Below are 17,543 nucleotides of genomic sequence, written 5' to 3'. Positions count from 1 at the left end.
ACATCAGAGCGGTGGTCTTTTGCAAACCTCTACATACTAACTAGAAATAGGAGCCTTTTTTAAAGTTAGTAAAATAAAAATAAACAAAAGTTATCAGTGAGACAGTTATAAATTGTATGTTACCTCCCAAATCTCATTTTAGTTTTTTCTTGTTTTTCCAAATGATACACACACTTCATAAATACTTGAAATATAAATTTATCTTTGGATGGAGTTAAAAACAAGTCTTCGAGTTACTGTTTCCCAAGGCTAGTGCAGATGTTATTAAAAGAAACTTTTAAGTGTTGGCAATTCAAAGTTTAGTGATTCCTTACTCATAGTACTCTTTGCTTTCATTTTACTTTTTAATTAAGCTTTAAATTTTTCTGATGGCTTAAGAAAAAATCAAAATGAGCCCATTTCTTTACAATAGTGTTCTTTAAATTTTCTTTCAAGGCTTTTGGAAAATCTCTGTCAGTAGAAACCTACTAATTCCAAACTTATTCTTGAGTATTAACTCAGTTCTTAGTAGTTTGGGGTGTAAATTGACCTAATTTTGACCTTGCAAAGCTAATCAGCTAAAGAAACTAATTATTAAAACACATCTGTGCTGCTTAGAAATAGAAAGACTTGTCTTGAACTTGCATCATAGATTTTAGTGGGACATCTGGTATATATTTTAATAGGCTCCATTAAGTAAATTTTATGTCTTGAGAGGGGAGAGCATTCTAACTATGTGATTCCATCTCTACTATCAGTTTTAGTTCTTTCCTTGTATGAGTGGCCACATGATCTAGGGCGTGGTCCTGAACTTTCTTCTTTTGTCTGAAACCCGACCTTTGGTAGTTAGGCTTAGATGGTGGTAGAATTCTTAAATCCCTTCATTTAGTCCCAGGAACTGTTTTTTTGAGCTGCAGTTTGTGCTGAGAGCTGCAAGTCATTGGGAATATAGTAACCAGCCAGACAGTTCTTCTGTTCGCGAGGCATTAATGCGGAGCCATGTTAAAATTCTCCTCAGGGATATTGGGTAAACCAAAGAGTTACTGAGAATTTGATTTCATGTGATAGAAGCATCGTAGCTATATAAGATGATGTCTCATACTTTGTAGAGATGTAAACTGAATTTTATAAAGGAGAGGTGACACATCAGGTATCGCTTCAAAATAGCTGAGCAAAAGGGGAGGTCTGGGTGGGGGAGGAAGGAGAGTATATGAAGTGAATGTGGAAAATACTGGTTAACTGTTGAATATAGGTGATAGATACCCAGAGGTTTTATACTTGCATCTATGTTTGAAATTTTTCATACTTGAATTTTGTGAAGAATCATACTAGTGAAAGTCCAATATTCTAAGAAATGCATAAGAGTGATGCAACAAAGATACTGCATTGAGATAAGTTATTTCTGTACAACTGAGCTACCTGCCAGAGCCGCCAGAGCTGACCACATGCTCACCCTGTGGCTTAACCGTCTCACATAAGTCTTTAAGTAACAGAAATGTGATCATATGTTCACCAAAAAGATATGGACAAAAATGTCCATTGCAGCCCCCAGACTGGAAACAAGCAATACATTTATCAGTAGTAGAGTGGATAAGTAATGGTATATTTATGGAGTAGTGTACATCCGTGAAAAAAGATGGTCTTTATTATATGCTACAACATAAGTGAATTTCCTGAACAGAATATTGATTTAAAAAGCAAAAAAAAAAAAAAAAGACATAGAAAAGTTTCTATATTTAAACTTTTAAAACAAGCTAAACTAAATGGTGATAAATGTCAGAATAGTGGTTTGGGGGAGGACTTAGTTACTGGAGGGGGCAAATAAAGGCTCTGGGGTCTTGGGAATGGTCTGTATGTTGATCGGGTAGCAGTGGAGTGTTCATTTTGTAAGTTCACTGAGCTGTATCTTAGCAATTTGCTCACTTATACATGTGTGTTGTCAATTTTATACTTGTATACTCCAGTAAAACATTTAAAAATATATACGATGATTGTCACATTAGCTAAAAGAAATATGTATGTATTTTTTGCATGTTTGTGATATTTCGATTAAAAGGTCGTCAGAATCAAATGAAGGACATCTGGTGGTCAGAAGCTGGATGAGTAAAGGAATTAAAAGAAGCCCAACATGGCTGGAACAAGTGGACTCTAGTGTTTAAAGAAGACGGAACGCTGTCCAGAGAGATCATTTAGTACCTTGTGCTATTTGCTCTTTTTCTGAGATGAGTGGGAAAAAATTGAAGATTTTTAAGCAGAGAGTGATGTGACCTGAAGGGTACTTTGGGAAAGTCAGGTCAACAATACGGAGAACAAATGTGAGACCAGAGTGGATGTGCAAAGCCAGGGAATAGGCTATCATAGTAGCTCAGGTGAGAAACAGCGATGACTTACACATAGGTAGTTTTAATGGAGGTGGAGAAAAGCAGACCTACTCACGACCTACATGGAACGTAAAATTGGTAGGGCTTGAAGGTAGGTTAGGTAATAATGGGGATGTGGGAAAGAGCTAACAGTGGTAATTCCAGGGTTTCTTGATTTTATAATTTGATGTGATGGTGCTATCTTGTATGACAAAGAAAACTGGAAGAAGAACAGGTTTAGAGGTGAGGATCAGAAGAAGCTCAATTATTATGTTGAATTAAAAATGCCCTTGGGATAATGCAAGTAGTGATAGCCAGCATGGAATTGGAACCCTCCTCTGTGGCCTGCCTTATCAAGTCAGACTTGTGGTATATTTGGTCCAGGTGTGATATATGCAGTAGAATCAAGAATGTTTATAGGAGGGTATTTTTTTTAATGCCCCCAAATAAGCCAACACTGTTTAACAAGGTATTTTAGGCAATCATAAAATTATATAAATCACTCTTGAACTGCGATGTATTTTTTAACCTCTGCTACTTCTTGAGATTAATGGGTTCTAAAAGCTTTTTATTATAAAGCATGTCCAATGGAACAGCATCATGTGCAAATATAACTTAATTCAAATTAATTGTTCATGTAATAAAATAAGAAAAAGGGTCTGTGAGAGGAATTATGGTCTACCCTCCATTTTATTTAATGAATACATGCCATTCGGGGGACACGTGAGGTGGAGAACACATCTGCCGTGCTTTCAGTTACGATCAGCTTTAAGTGTTTCTTGAGTATGAGCATCTTGCTGGACTACATGTGATTCTTGTCTCTAGAAGGATGTATTTTTAATACAACATGCCATCTACTTCATCTGGAGCCCAGCCAAAGAAACGGTGATTTGTGTCGTTGCCAGAACTGGTCGTATTGAATTTAATGAGGGATGTTAGTCTGCAATTCAAAACTGTGTTAAAGGAATTTTTTCCAGAGTAATTTTGATTCTGAGGTTGACTTATCTTCTACATAATATACAACTGTATGATAAAAGGACGCTTTGTCTCACATTCAAAGGGATTCCGTCTAGTTCTGATATTTTTTAGATTTGATTTAGATGTATTGCCTATAAAGTTTTGGATACTTCCAATTGATCCCCTCTTATCTTTCATTTTTCCCTAGCAGGGAGTCTATCTAGCCTTCTAACCTGGACTTCAGAGGATTTTAACCTTTGTACAATCTGGATTTCTTCATCTCATTTTCTATGTTTAATTGCCATCCTATCTACTTTTGTACTCTTTCCTTGGAAACATAGCATTAGTAAAATCTTAATTTTTAAAAATACATGTTTCCCACCTCATGTTTACTTTGACGTATGTGTTCATTGAATAGAATAGTGGGAGGAATCACCTGTTTTGTTAAACTGTTATTTAAACCTACTCAGAGAAAATGCAAGAGTTGGTTTAAATGAGGAACCTTGAAGTTGAATAAAATAACTTGTCCGTAAGAGTCAATAGGGATTCCAATGCTTGATTCTCTTTGGAAAGCTGTGCTGTAGAAAGCCTCTCTGAATCCGACTGAGTTGCATCATAAAAGGACTTGAATATCAGATTGTTCTACAATGCAGTTTAAGTGGAATGTTGAAATTCTTAAGCTACGTTACAGTCATAATATAATTCTAGATAGGTATAGGGTTATGCTTGAAATCAGCAATGCCAAGGGTCAGAATATTTATGAGATAAATAATCGCACTCAAGCAGGACCGAAATACTTATCTCACACATAGCAGTAAGCATAAAAATGGTTTCTTTATCAAATAATCAATAGGGGTAGACTCTTGATTAGAGATGTCAGGGGAGTCTCCCTAGACTTATCTCAGAGGCTGCCAATTAGAATTATTAGGTTGTGATAATAAATGAGTTTGACCAGGTATTTTCCTCTTTGATTCAGGCAGTTTTCCCTGGTGTAATGACCTGTAAGGAAGTAATCTTCCCAGCTCAGTCCCCTTTGACTCGTGCTCTGGCAGAAAACATCGTACATGTTTGCATCCAGATCTCTAAAAATCCTGAAGTGCCTACTGTGTCCAGATGCCTGACGTATCTGTGTATTCATAGGGAGGATTAGTCCTTGTAGAAAGATGAGTCAACGATTGGAAAAATAAATTTTGTTATATATGCCACATGGTTCATAAGTTAGTATTTGCCAAAACTAGTTCAGTTTTCCTCTTTTCTAGAAAACTGAATGAGAAAAGGACCAATTTTGAAATAGAGGGGAGTTTTCTGAAAATGTTTAAAATCAAAGAGGAAAGTTTAGACAATAATGAAGCACTATGACTGAAAGCTTTAGATTTAATGGGCCAAGTTTACAAGTATGACTTTATAGATGTTTGATTTCTCTGAACTCCAAATTATTTTCTTTTTTAAAATTTATTTATTTTTATTCAGTTACAATTGTCTGCATTTTCTCCCCTTCCCTCCACCCCACCCCAGCCAGTCCCACTTCCCTCCCCCACCTCTACCCTCCCCCTTGATTTTGTCCTTGTGTCCTTTATAGTAGCTCCTATAGACCCCTCTCCCCACTATCCCCTCCCCACTCCCCTGTAGCTATTGTTACAATGTTTTTAATTTCAATGTCTCTGGTTATATTTTGTTTGCTTTTTTCTTTTGTTGATTATGTTCCAGTTAAAGGTGAGATCATATGGTATTTGTCCCTCACCGCCTGGCTTATTTCACTTAGCATAATGCTCTCCAGTTCCATCCATGCTGTTGCAAAGGGTATAAGCTCCTTCTTTCTCTCTGCTGCGTAGAATTCCATTGTGTAAATGTACCATAATTTTTTGATCCACTCACTTGCTGATGGGCACTTAGGTTGCTTCCAGTACTTGGCTATTGTAAATTGTGCTGCTGTGAACATTGGGGTACATAGGTTCTTTTGGATGGGTGTTTCAGGGTTCTTAGGGTATAATCCCAGCAGCGGAATTGCTGGGTCAAAGGGCAGTTCCATTTTTAGATTTCTGAGGAAATTCCATACTGTTTTCCACAGTGGCCTCACCAGTCTGCATTCCCACCAACAGTGCACTAGGGTTCCCTTTTCTCCGCATCCTCTCCAACATTTGTTTGTGGATTTGTTTATGTTGGCCACTCTGACTGGTGTGAGATGGTACCTCATTGTGGTTTCAATTTGCATCTCTCTGATGGCTAGTGATGCTGAGCATCTTTTCATATGTCTCTGGGCCCTCTGTATGTCTTCCTTGGAGAAGTGTCTGTTCAAGTCCTTTGCCCATTTTTTAATTGGGTTGTTTGTCTTCCTGGAGTAGAGTCATGTGAGTTCTTTATATATTTTGGAGATCAGGCCCTTGTCTGAGGTATCATTGGCAAATATGTTTTCCCATACTGTTGGTTCTCTTTGTATTTCAATGCTGTTTTCTTTAGCCCTGCAGAAGCTTTTTATTTTGATGAGGTCCCATTTGTTTATTCTTTCCTTTATGTCCCTTGCTTTAGGGGACGTGTCTGTGAGGATGTTGCTGGGTAGAATGTCTGAGATCTTCCTACCAATGTTTTCCTCTAAGACTTTTATGGTGTTACGACTTATATTTAAGTCTTTTATCCATCTTGAATTTATTTTTGTGTATGGTGTAAGTTGGTGATCAAGTTTCATTTTTGTGCATGTAGCTGTCCAGATCTCCCAACACCATTTGTTGAAGAGGCTAGTTTTGCTCCATTTTATGCTGCAGCCTCCTTTGTCAAATATTAATTGACCATAAAGACTTGGGTTTATTTCTGGGCTCTCTGTTCTGTTCCATTGGTCTATGTGCCTGTTTTTATGCCAGTACCAGGCTGTTTTGATTACAGTGGCCTTGTAGTACAGTTTGATATCAGGTATTGTGATCCCTCCTGCCTTGTTCTTTTTCCTCAAAATTGCTGCAGCTATTCGGGGTTGTTTATGGTTCCATATAAATTTCTGAAATGTTTGTTTTATATCTGTGAAATATGTCATAGGTACTTTAATAGGGATTGCATTGAATCTATAAATTGCTTTGGGTAGTACGGCCATTTTTGTTGACCCACACATATGCTGCCTACAAGAGACCAACTTCAGGACAGAAGACCTACACAGACTGAAAGTGAAGGGCTGGAAACAAATAGTCCAAGAAAATGAACAGGAAAAAAAAAGCAGGGGTAGCAATACTCATATCAGACAAAATAGACTTCAAAAAAAGGGCCATAAAGAGAGACCCAGATGGTAACTTCATAATACTCAAAGGAAGAATCCACCAAGAAGACATAAACATTGTAAATATATATGCTCCCAACATAGAGCACCCAAATACATAAAGAAAATCTTGGAGGACTTCAAGAAAGATATTGACAGCAATTATAGCAGGGGATTTTAATACCCCACTGTCAAAGATGGACAGATCTTCTAAACAAGATATCAACAAAGATACTGTGGCATTGAACAAGGCCTTGGATGAAATAGACTTAACTGATATATATAGAGAGAGCCTTTCATCCCAAAGAAGCAAAATACACATTCTTTTCAGATGCACATGGAACATTTTCAAAGATGAACTCCAAATTATTTATGTGAGAAGTGGAGATATGATGCCAGTCCCTACCTCCTGGGTATTATTTTGAGTGCTAACTGAGATAATACATAAAAGCATTTACCATTGTTCCTGGCACATAGAAAATCCTCATAAAATGATCCAATTAATATTACCATTCCTTTCCTATCTTGCCTTAAAGAAAGGGTTAAGTTTATTTTTAACTTATTCATTGCTTATGGGGGTTTAGGATTGTGTGAATTCACTGATGGATTTACTTATTCCATCAGGATTGAACTGACCTTTTTCTTTTAATTGGCAAAAGTATGCGATGAAAACTCTGACCTATTCGTGCACCTGAATATCTCATGTAGTAGAGAAATGAGACCTTCTTTCAAAATGCTGCATTTATGCAAATCTGCTGTTTCCCAAAGCGGAATCGCTTTCTGCCGACAGTATTGCAGAGTCACGTTTTTAATTTCTAGGTCACTAAGGGAATGACGGGACTACCACAGCACACCCTTTGCTTTAGCAACTGGCCTATCTTGGCTGTCCCAGAGGCTGCACTGCAGTGTTCAGTCTGAGTTTTCTCTTCTCATCCTCATCTCGGCATCCAACCACAGGCCTCTGGGGTGGGCCAGAATGAGAATTACAAGAGCCCCTTATTTATACTCCTCCCCAGGTGACGCTAACTAATGGAGGGGCTGCGTCAGTGGTCCTTAGCTGCTTCCTCTGAACTAGGAAACGCCTTTAGGGCAACGGCGGTCCCAAATGTCAGTCTCAGTCTTTGGACCCTTCTTCTCTGAGTCTTGGCTTGGTAATGCTTTAATTTCTCTCTCTGACACCTTCAAACATACGGTATTTTATATTTTGTTAGCTCTTATAGTTGCTGTCAGCAAAGGGGTCACATATTTTATCCAGTCCACCACTGCAGGAGCCAGGTTCTTCACTCCACTGTTTTTTCCTCCTTACAGTCCCCTGTAACATTCTTCCCCATTCTCTAAACTATCTCCTTCATTTGTTATGTCTCAGTTTAAATGTTACTGCCTCTGGCAGCCTTCCCTAATTCCACCACCTAGATTCTAATATATCCATTAAATATTCGTGCCGTCCCTGGAATAACACTCACCATACTCATGATGCTTTTCAGTGTCTTTTGTTCAACTGTAGATTCCTGTAGGTCCTTAAGGGCAGTCTCACCATGTCTGTTTTTACCTCCATATCCTCACTGTCTAAGCAAAATGCCTGAGCCTTCTACCTAAACAATGAAAACAGCTGCTCATTTGAAGTATATACTAGTGAAAATTAATCTCTGCTCTTAGAAATCACAGTGGTAGTGAGATACCAGTGTTGGTGAAGACGTGGAGGAAAGAGAACCCCTGTGCACTGTTGGTGGGATTGTAAATTGGTGCAGCCACTATGGAAAAGAGTATGGAGGTTCCTCAAAAAGTTAAAGATAGAACTACCTCAATGATCCAGCAGTCCCACTCTGGATGCATATCCAAAGGAAATTAAAACAGGACCGAAAAGACTTCTGTACTCCCATGTCATTGTAGCATGATAGCCAAGCTGTGGAGCCTAAGTGACATTGCCAGGTGAGTGGATAAGGATGTGGCATACATACGCAATGGAATATTTCTCAGCCATAAAAAGAAAGGAATCCTGCCGTCTCTGACAACAAGGATGGACCTTGAAGACATGGTGCTGAATACGAGTCAGACAAAGAAAGACAAATATTGTATGATACGTGGGATCTAAAAAAGCACAGAAACCAAGAGTAAATGGTGGTTACCAGGGGCTGCGGGAATGGGAAGACAAACTTCAATTTATAAGTTGAGTAAGTCATGAGGATTTAGTGTATATCGTGGTGATTATAGTTAATAATACTCTATTACATACTTGAAAGTTGCTAAAGGAAAAAATCTTAAGTGTTCCCATTACAAAAGAACTGATAATTATGTGATCTGATGGTGGAGTCCTCTAACAATGTGGTTAGATGGAATCATTTGGCAATGTGTAAGTATATCAAGTCAACACATTGTACACCTTAAATTTACACAACGTTGTACGTCACTTACATCTCAGTCAAGCTGGAAAGAGCAGAAATCGGGCTAGTAGATACCCTTGCTGGGGAAGGTGCCTAGGACTAGCTAAGTGCATAAGGGCAGGGTGGGGGTTACTAGCATGCTAGATGCTCTGTTTCTTGATTTGAGTGTTGATTTCACAGCTGCATTCTTTTTGAAAATTCATCATGATATGTACTTATGTATAACATTTCTGCATGTACATTATACTTTAAGATTTTTTAGAGTGAAAATATTGATAAGTCTCGGTGAATATTCAATATGTAAAACAATATCTTGTATTTATAGCTAGGAAGAAATGTAGAACAGTTAGGGAATGTAAGGTATCAATTTATGGGATGTTAGAATTTTAAAGTACTTGTGTTTTGGACTCTGAAGAGGTGATTTCTTATGCACCCTAAAGTCACTATAATTAGCAATTTTGAAATTACAAGGGAGCAACCCAAGTAAATTTTAAAAAAGAATTCTATTCATAACTGAGAATATTTCAAGTAGATCAAAAATTGATTACATTGAGTCTTTCAATAAAAGTACCTTTCAAAAATTTTAGACTTACTGTCTGTTTTGCTACTTCCCATATTTCTAGGTCGATTTCTAAACTGCTCAATTTGGCAAAGTCTCTTGAGAAGTGTATGGCATTTAATGTGTATTGTTCCCTGGAGGAATTATGAAAGAAAAGATGCAAATTTCCTCTTGGGATAAAATAGAAAATTAATTGAAGAAGGAAGAATCCATTATTTAAGATATAGTTAAATTTGGAAGAAAGTCAAAATACGTAATTTTCCTATTTGTTGATTATGGTTTCTTAGTTTTAATAGCAGAGTGCGTGCTGTTTTTGTAGCAGCTTGTGTGGCTTTTGTTTGTGTTTTCGTCTGGTTGGTTTTTAAACAGTGATGTAAACTATAATGATCTTTTTTATGCGTTACCTTCTTACTCTTTTTTACTTGCTTTAAACTCAGGAGTTGGCTTCTGGATTCCATATTAAGATTTTGAAAGAAATACTCCAACCAAAAATGAATTGTGTTTTCGTTCTAGTGACCCTGCTGCATGGATTACAAGCACTCTGTCTCCATGCTTGGGCAAACTCCATCAAAAGCACATTATCCTCCTCCTCCTGTGGACAGCTGCCTAATTGTATCTGCTGTAACCACACGCTGTCGGAACATGATACCAATGAGGAACAGAAATGATAAATTACTCCCTGCAGGTGATAGTGATAATGATAATTTTTAATTTTCTTCCTCATAAGGTCTAGCCTGATCTTATTTCATTGGCTGCCATTCTGTTACATACACACATGATATATCCTCTTTAAAGAGATGCTCTTTGCACGAGAAGGTGATTCATTTTTATTTCAAGTCATTGTTCTTCGGATGAGCATGTATACAATGAACTGCATCTACCTTTTTATGTGTGGGATAAACAAACAAATTGTGGTGTAAAACAGATTTTTAAACGATTCAGTTTACAAGTGCTATGGATTATTTTCTTTTGTGAAATTTAGAGACAAGCAGCTCATGCTCAAACTGTATTCTCATACTTAGGAATATTTAAGGTGCACAATAAAGTTACATGCCCCCATTATTTTCCTGTGTGCTTATAAGCATGGTCAAATCATCCCAGAAGTTTACTGTATGCACGTGTTTTCCTTTCATTCTGTTTCCTTCTGTCGTCATCAGCGACCTTGTTCCCACTCATTCTGTCTTCTCTCAGCCTAAGGGAACTAACATTTTTCTGACTATGGTATAATCCAGTGAAATTTTATTTATTAATTGCGATCTTTGCAGATTAACTCAGCTCCTACAGATACTTGATTTTAATGCTTACTGTTTTCCTTAGTTGTTCCCTTTGCCCCTGACAAGATATATTGGTGGAAATAAAGAGGGGTTTATGCTGAGGTCAGGTTTTCTACTGTATCTGATCTTCTTCAAGCACATGTCAAGTTGTGCTGCAGTTGTTATTACCACTGTGTGTCAGTCTTCATTTTCAATGTCCTATGCTTGATTTTCCTTACCTTCGAATGGCTTTTGTAAAGAAAGGGTAAGTTCATTGAAATGAATGTTTGAAAGATGTAGAGATACCCCGTTAAAGGGATGGCATGATGGTAACAACGTAGTGGAACTGTATTTGGAAAAAAGCGGCATATTTATATTCTGCAGCAAAATAGTTTCGTCCACAAATCCGCGGACATATTTGGTTATATGGCTTTGCAGAAATAAAAACCCTAGTCGTGGTTCAATTGGTTTATGTGACTGTGTTTCAAGTTTAAGGGTTTTTTTTTTTCTTCTAATCTCTATTTTAATATATACAGAAAAAATAAAATCCTTTTTATTTGAGTGGCATTGTAGGCTTTGCTTGTGTTTGAGAATAATTACCCATTTTTAAACCAGAAGTTCTTTTTGGTTTTTCAGAGTAAGAGTTTTCTGCTTGCTCAGTTACGTGAACGCTAACTGATGAATAGATTATCTGCACATAGTTCTTAATCCCCAGTGACTTTCTTCCTAGCATTCCTCATGCTTCTGCCTGATGTGTGCTGTGGAACTGATCTCAGTATGACCCTCAACCAGACGTCGTTAGGAGGGTAAATCTGCATGAGGAGCCGAAGAGACACCGTGGTGCATTTCAAAGGGAAATATAAAACAGATGTGATTTCAGAGTTATCTTTGTCATGGGTCCCTGCCGGCTTCTTTTTACCAAAATTGATTACGTCTTTTATTTTTATTTTTCTCCCCTATTTTATTTATTTGTCTTGAGACTTATAAACTGCTTTTTGGTTACCCCAAACTACCCAGTTTTTTTACACCTATTTTTGGAGGTCTGGGGGAGGGGAGGGTTAGTTTCTTCTTTGATTTTTTTTTTAACTGCATTTCATAGATAGTTGAATTTGGGGATTGGAAAATGGTTTTAAAATATCTTTGTGTTCTCAGATCTTTTTATTTTTTAATTTTGTTATAAACTCATGTACGAGCCTCTTCATTAAAACCTGTAGTTATAAATTCTATAGTCTATAATTATAAATTCTACAATAGTTCTACCATATTAATATTGCTATTCTGTCTTTTACCAGAGCTAAATATACGATTTTTTGCTTCGTGTGTGTTACACATTTCAGGTCACATCTTCTGATGATGCTATACAAGCTTATCTTAAACCTGAATTTGTTTTCACAAAAAGTTTTGTTAGCTTACTGGGATTTTTTTCCACCTTTTTTTGTTGTTGGTAACATAGAATGTTAGGAGTGCAGAAAACATATGTGTACCTTAAAGAACAATTATAAAGTAAACCCCTTCCAATGACACCCATTTACTAAAATCTTTAAAAGTCTTCTTAATGTTTTAATATAGTTTGGAAATTTCTAATTACTGTGACTATTCTGTATACGTCTTTACTCCTCTACTTTCTACTTTTTTTTTCTTTTTGTATTTGCTAATCTCTTTATTGAAAAAAAAAATTTTTGTATGTAAATACTAGTTGGGGAAAACTTGTCATACCTTTTTTCCTTTAGTTTCTCCTACATAGTAGACACTGCCCTGGCCCCTGGGGTTACAGAGATGACTGATTTTGGGGAACTAATTCAAAGGAACTAAAGGAATTGATTCAAAGGTTATGGTTGACTTGAATGCCTTCATGCAATATGATAGGTCATTTAATTCAAAGTATTAAAAATAACTTATGATCACAGGAGCTGTAAATTTTTATGAGAAATACAAATTATAGGTAAGCATAAAGAATAGGAACATTCCAAAAAAAGAATATGGCTATTCCAACTCTATCGTCTACTTCCGGTAGCTTAGTAATTATCTGTATATATATTCATATTTGTAGAACACATAATGTGTCCATAATATACATTATTCTTTTCATTTAACAGTATATTGTGACTTTTTCCAAATCAGTAAATATTTATCTACACAATTAGTTTTGATGGCTAAATGGTATTCCATTATATGGCGGTATTGTGATTTATTAACTGGTCACCTGTTGTTGAAAATTTGAGCTAAAATTGACAAATTATGGCTAAATCTTTGCAAGTATACACAATAATTTCCATAGAATACTTTTTAGAATACCTGGATCAATGAGTATGTACATTATGTAAGCATTTTAATCGAATACCTAACATACACTTACAAAGTGGAGAAGTGCAGAAATCTTAAGTGTAGTGTGATGAAACTGTCCAAAATGAATACCCACCGTGTACCCAGCACTCAGCTTAAGAAACATTATTACCAGCAAACCAGGAGCCCACCATGTAACCCCTTTCAGTCACCACCCCTATGCAAGGCTAATTACTGTACTAACTTATAAGTCTATAAGTTTTGCTGTTTTTGAAAAGTCTGTATATAAATGGAATTATATACTATTTTATGTCTGACTTCTCTCTAATACAAATGTTTTTTCTTTTGATATGCATTGCTAATTTCTCTCTAGAAAGGCTATTTCAGTTTATTTTCCCACTATGAATGCCACATTTCTCACTAAACTGTGGATATTATCATTTAAAAAATGTTTTTCCCGATATAATCAAGGAAAATATATCTGGTGGTTTTAATTACTTATTTTCTCTAAGTCAAACATCTTTTTTTACATGTTTATGAATCATTTGACTTTTATAAATTTCTTTTGTCTTAATTTCTTCTGACACATGGTTCTCTTACTAACATGTAGAAGTTTAATGTACAAAGAACAGGTGACCCTTTGTTTTATATATATTACAAGTGTTCTCAGATTTGTTACCTTTTACCTTTGATACTAAAATTTTAGATTTCACTTATATTAAGTCTGCCTGTGTGTGGCATTTAAAAAACTCTCTTCAGTTCCAATTTTTGTAAACACTTACATATGTTGTGAATTTACTCTTCCTCCCTCTGACCCTCACACCCTGGTCTTTATGATTATGTGTGTGTGTGTATCGGTAACCCACTGGACGATGCTACAACTGCTCCTTAAACAGTCACCAGTGTGGTAAAGGAAATCAGAAGGAAAAGGAAGTCTTTTATAAGACCCAACTATTTATCGTTCCTGTTGTTCGTATTGTTTTTGATGTTTCCGGTTTCCTTCTGTTGTTATGGCCCATCAGCCTGAAGAACGTCCTTTCAAATATCTTCTAAAAAGTCTGTTGGCAATGACATATTTTCATTTTCTTCACTTGAAAATTTCTTTATTTTGCCTTTATTCTTGAAAGATACTTCTGCTGGATATAGAAAATTAAAAGGTATTTTTCCTGCTCCAGTAGCTTTTTCTTTTCCATCATGACCTCCAGTTATATGTATGTTAGATTTGCAGGTCCCTGGGACTCTATACATTTTATTTAAATTTTTATCCTTGGTTTTTTAAATTAGACAATTTTTATTGATCTACCTTCAAATTCACTGATTGTTTTTTCTTGACATCTATTCTGCAGTGCAGCCCAGGGAGTTCTTTTGTTTCAGTTATTGTATTTTTCATTTCTAAATATTTTATGTGGTTCTTTGTTTATAGTTTCTATTTTTCTCCCTAGAATTCCTATCTTCTGATTCATTTCAGTGTGTTTTCTATTACTGTGTACCCTCATAGTAATGATTTCGGCTTTGAAGTCTTTGGTAGTACAGCATCTGCGTCATCTCAGAGTTGGCATCTCTTAATTGTGTTTTATCTTTGGGAGTTGGTTACATTTCTCTGATTCTTTGTATGTTGAGTACTTTTGGATTGTATCCTAGCTGTCGTTCATGCTGTGTTGTGTTGTGTGGATTCTCAGTAATGTTGTCATTGTCTAGAGAATGTTCGTGTTTGGTGTCAGCGGGCCGTCAGCCCAGTTAAAGTCAAAATGTAAGTTCTGTCAACAGTGTCTGGGCAGGCAGCGGTTCAGATCTGAGTTTCATTCTCCAAGCATTTGTTACATTGTTTTGGGCCTCTACTGTGCCTATACACTTAAGAAATCAGTCTGAGACTTGTATAGGTTTTTCAGATCTTATTTTAGTTCTCTAAGCTATTCCTTGTTGGTTTGGATTTTTTCCACACAAGTTTTTTCAGGGATTAATCCTGGGATTTGTGTCAGTGATTCCGGTTTTAGTTCAGTTCTCTCCGCCTTCGGTATATTGGGCCATGCAGCTCAGGGGTTCGGCTGAGACTTGTGCAGCTTTATATACAGAATCAGCTCCTTCTTCCCCATATCTGTTCTACATACTCTGATTTTTATTTATTGTGCAATATTGTTATTTCAAACTATAGTTTCCTTCAACCAGTGTAATACAAAACTTTTATAATTTTTTATATCTATAATTGCTTTAAAGACATACATTGCTGCAATTTTTTAATAAACATTTTTTTATTGTATTCAAGTACAGTTTTCTGCCTTTTCCCCCCACCCCTCTCCACCACCCCAGCGCTTCCCACCTCCCTCCCCTGTTTCCACGCCTCCTCCTTGTTATTGTCCATGTGTCCTTTATAATTGTTCCTGCAAACCCTTCACCCTTTTTCCCCTATAATCCCCTCTCCTCTCCCCTCTGGTCACTGTCAGTCTGTTCTCAATTTCAGTGTCTCTGGTTATATTTTGCTTGCTTGTTTGTTCTGTTGATTAGGTTCCACTTAAAGGTGAGATCATATGGTATTTGTTTTTCACCACCTGGCTTATTACACTTAGCATAATGTTCTCCAGTTCCATCCATGCTGTTGCAAAGGGTAGGAGCTCCTTCTTTCTTTCTGCTGCATAGAATTCCATTGTGTAAATGTACCATAGTTTTTTGATCCATTCATTTACTGATGGGCACCTAGGTTGCTTCCAGTACTTGGCTATTGTCAATTGTGCTGCTGTGAACATTGGGGTGCATAGATTCTTTTGGATGGGTGTTTCAGGGTTCTTAGGATATAATCCTAGCAGTGGAATTGCCGGGTCAAAAGGCAGTTCCATTTTTACTTTTTTGAGGAAATTCCATACTGTTTTCTATAGACTGGCTGCACTAATCTGCATTCCTAACAACAGTGCACTAGGGTTCACTTTTCTCCACATCCTCTCCAACACTTGTTGTTTGTTGATTTGTTGATTTGTTTACTATGGCCATTCTCACTGGTATGAAGTGGCGTCTCATTGTGGTTTTAATTTGCATCTCTCTGATGGCTAGTGTTATTGAGCATCTTTTCATATGTCTCTGGTCCCTCTGTATGTCCTCCTTGGAGAAGTGTCTGTTCAAGTCATTTGCCCAAATTTTATTTGGGTTGCTTGTCTTTTAGAGTGGAGTCGTGTGAGTTCTTTATGTATTTTGGAGATCAAACCCTTGTCTGAGGTGGCAAATATCATTGGCAAATATGTTTTCCCATACAGTTGGTTCTCTTTTCATTTTAATACTGTTTTATTCAGCTGTGCAGAAGCTTTTTATATTGATGAGATCCCATTGGTTTATTCTTTCCTTTATGTCCCTTTCTCTAGGGGATATATCAGTGAAAATATTGCTGCATGGTATATCTGAGATTTTCCTGACTATGTTCTCCTCTAGGACTTTAATGGTGTCATGACTTATATTTAAATCTTTTATCCACCTTGAGTTTATTTTTATGTATGGTGTAAGTTGGTACTCGAGTTTCATTTTTTTGCATGTAGCTGTCCAGCTCTCCCAACACCATTTGTTGAAGAGGCTATTTTTACTCCATTTTATGCTGCTGCCCCCTTTGTTGAATATTAATTGACCGTAGAGACTTGGGCTTATTTCTGGGCTCTCTGTTCTGTTCCATTGGTCTATGTGTCTGTTCTCATGCCAGTACCAGGCTACACACTCTTATTTTTTTTCAGAGGTGAAAATTATTAGTTCCATCTAAGGTTAGTTATCCAGTTGTCTCATAAAGTGCCTGACTATGTAGTGAGGCAAGCTATACAAGGTATTTAAGAAACTGAAAACTAAAAAAAGTTAATCTAACTAAAATTTGTCAAGAACCTGCTGTCTAACAGGCTTGCGCTGGGTAAAGGACATAAAAATATAAATTACTTGGCCCTGAATCAAGGCCAGCAGTTTGCTGAAGCTGCTGGCTTCAAGCAGGAGCCTAAAGCAATGTCTTTCTATGGTCTGTTGGCCATTTCAGAACTTAGGAAATGTAATGGTCAGTTCATTAGAAAGAAACATCTGGGTAAAGAAAAAAATATATATATATATATAAATTACTCATAGGCTTTACTTAAAAATAAATTATAGTCTGATAGGGCTAACTAGAATATTAGTATAATAAGTACTATATTAAAATTCTGTATCATAGCACATTCACTCGGCAGACATGAATTTTGTACTGTGGGCCAGGCACTGCTCTGGGCACTAAGGATATAGTGGTGAACCAGATAGATATACAGGAATAAATTTAAGAAGACAATTAAATTACTCAGTGGAGAGGTATCAGAAAATCAACTGAAAAAAAATGTTATATTTTAGAAATTATCTGATTAGCTGCATGGTTTTCTATAATTGTAGCTGAGTACTACATTGCTTTATGCTTCTGTTTGACAGAATTATAACTAGTATTTTTATTTTCTCTTGGTATCTAAAGTATAATGAACCTGAAGGTTAAATACTGAATTTGGTTTGGATTCAATTAAAAGATCAATAAAACTTCACGTTCTCAACAAAAGC

The 17,543-nt window shown here is 36.5% G+C and overlaps 1 protein-coding gene and 1 non-coding gene across 3 annotated transcripts in view; both read left to right on the top strand.

The window, feature by feature from the left end:
• Window positions 1-17,543, top strand: part of PRMT3 (protein arginine methyltransferase 3) — a 110,083-nt gene that overhangs the window by 78,877 nt on the left and 13,663 nt on the right. The window lies entirely within an intron of this gene.
• LOC112303515 (small nucleolar RNA SNORA2/SNORA34 family) lies at window positions 16,911-17,047 on the top strand. Its single transcript, XR_002974661.1, has one exon. It is a non-coding gene; the product is annotated as a small nucleolar RNA SNORA2/SNORA34 family (small nucleolar RNA).

Source organism: Desmodus rotundus, chromosome 5 (genome assembly GCF_022682495.2).
Source record: "Desmodus rotundus isolate HL8 chromosome 5, HLdesRot8A.1, whole genome shotgun sequence".
NCBI lineage: Eukaryota > Metazoa > Chordata > Mammalia > Chiroptera > Phyllostomidae > Desmodus > Desmodus rotundus.
This window is presented reverse-complemented; position numbering and strand designations above follow the sequence as displayed.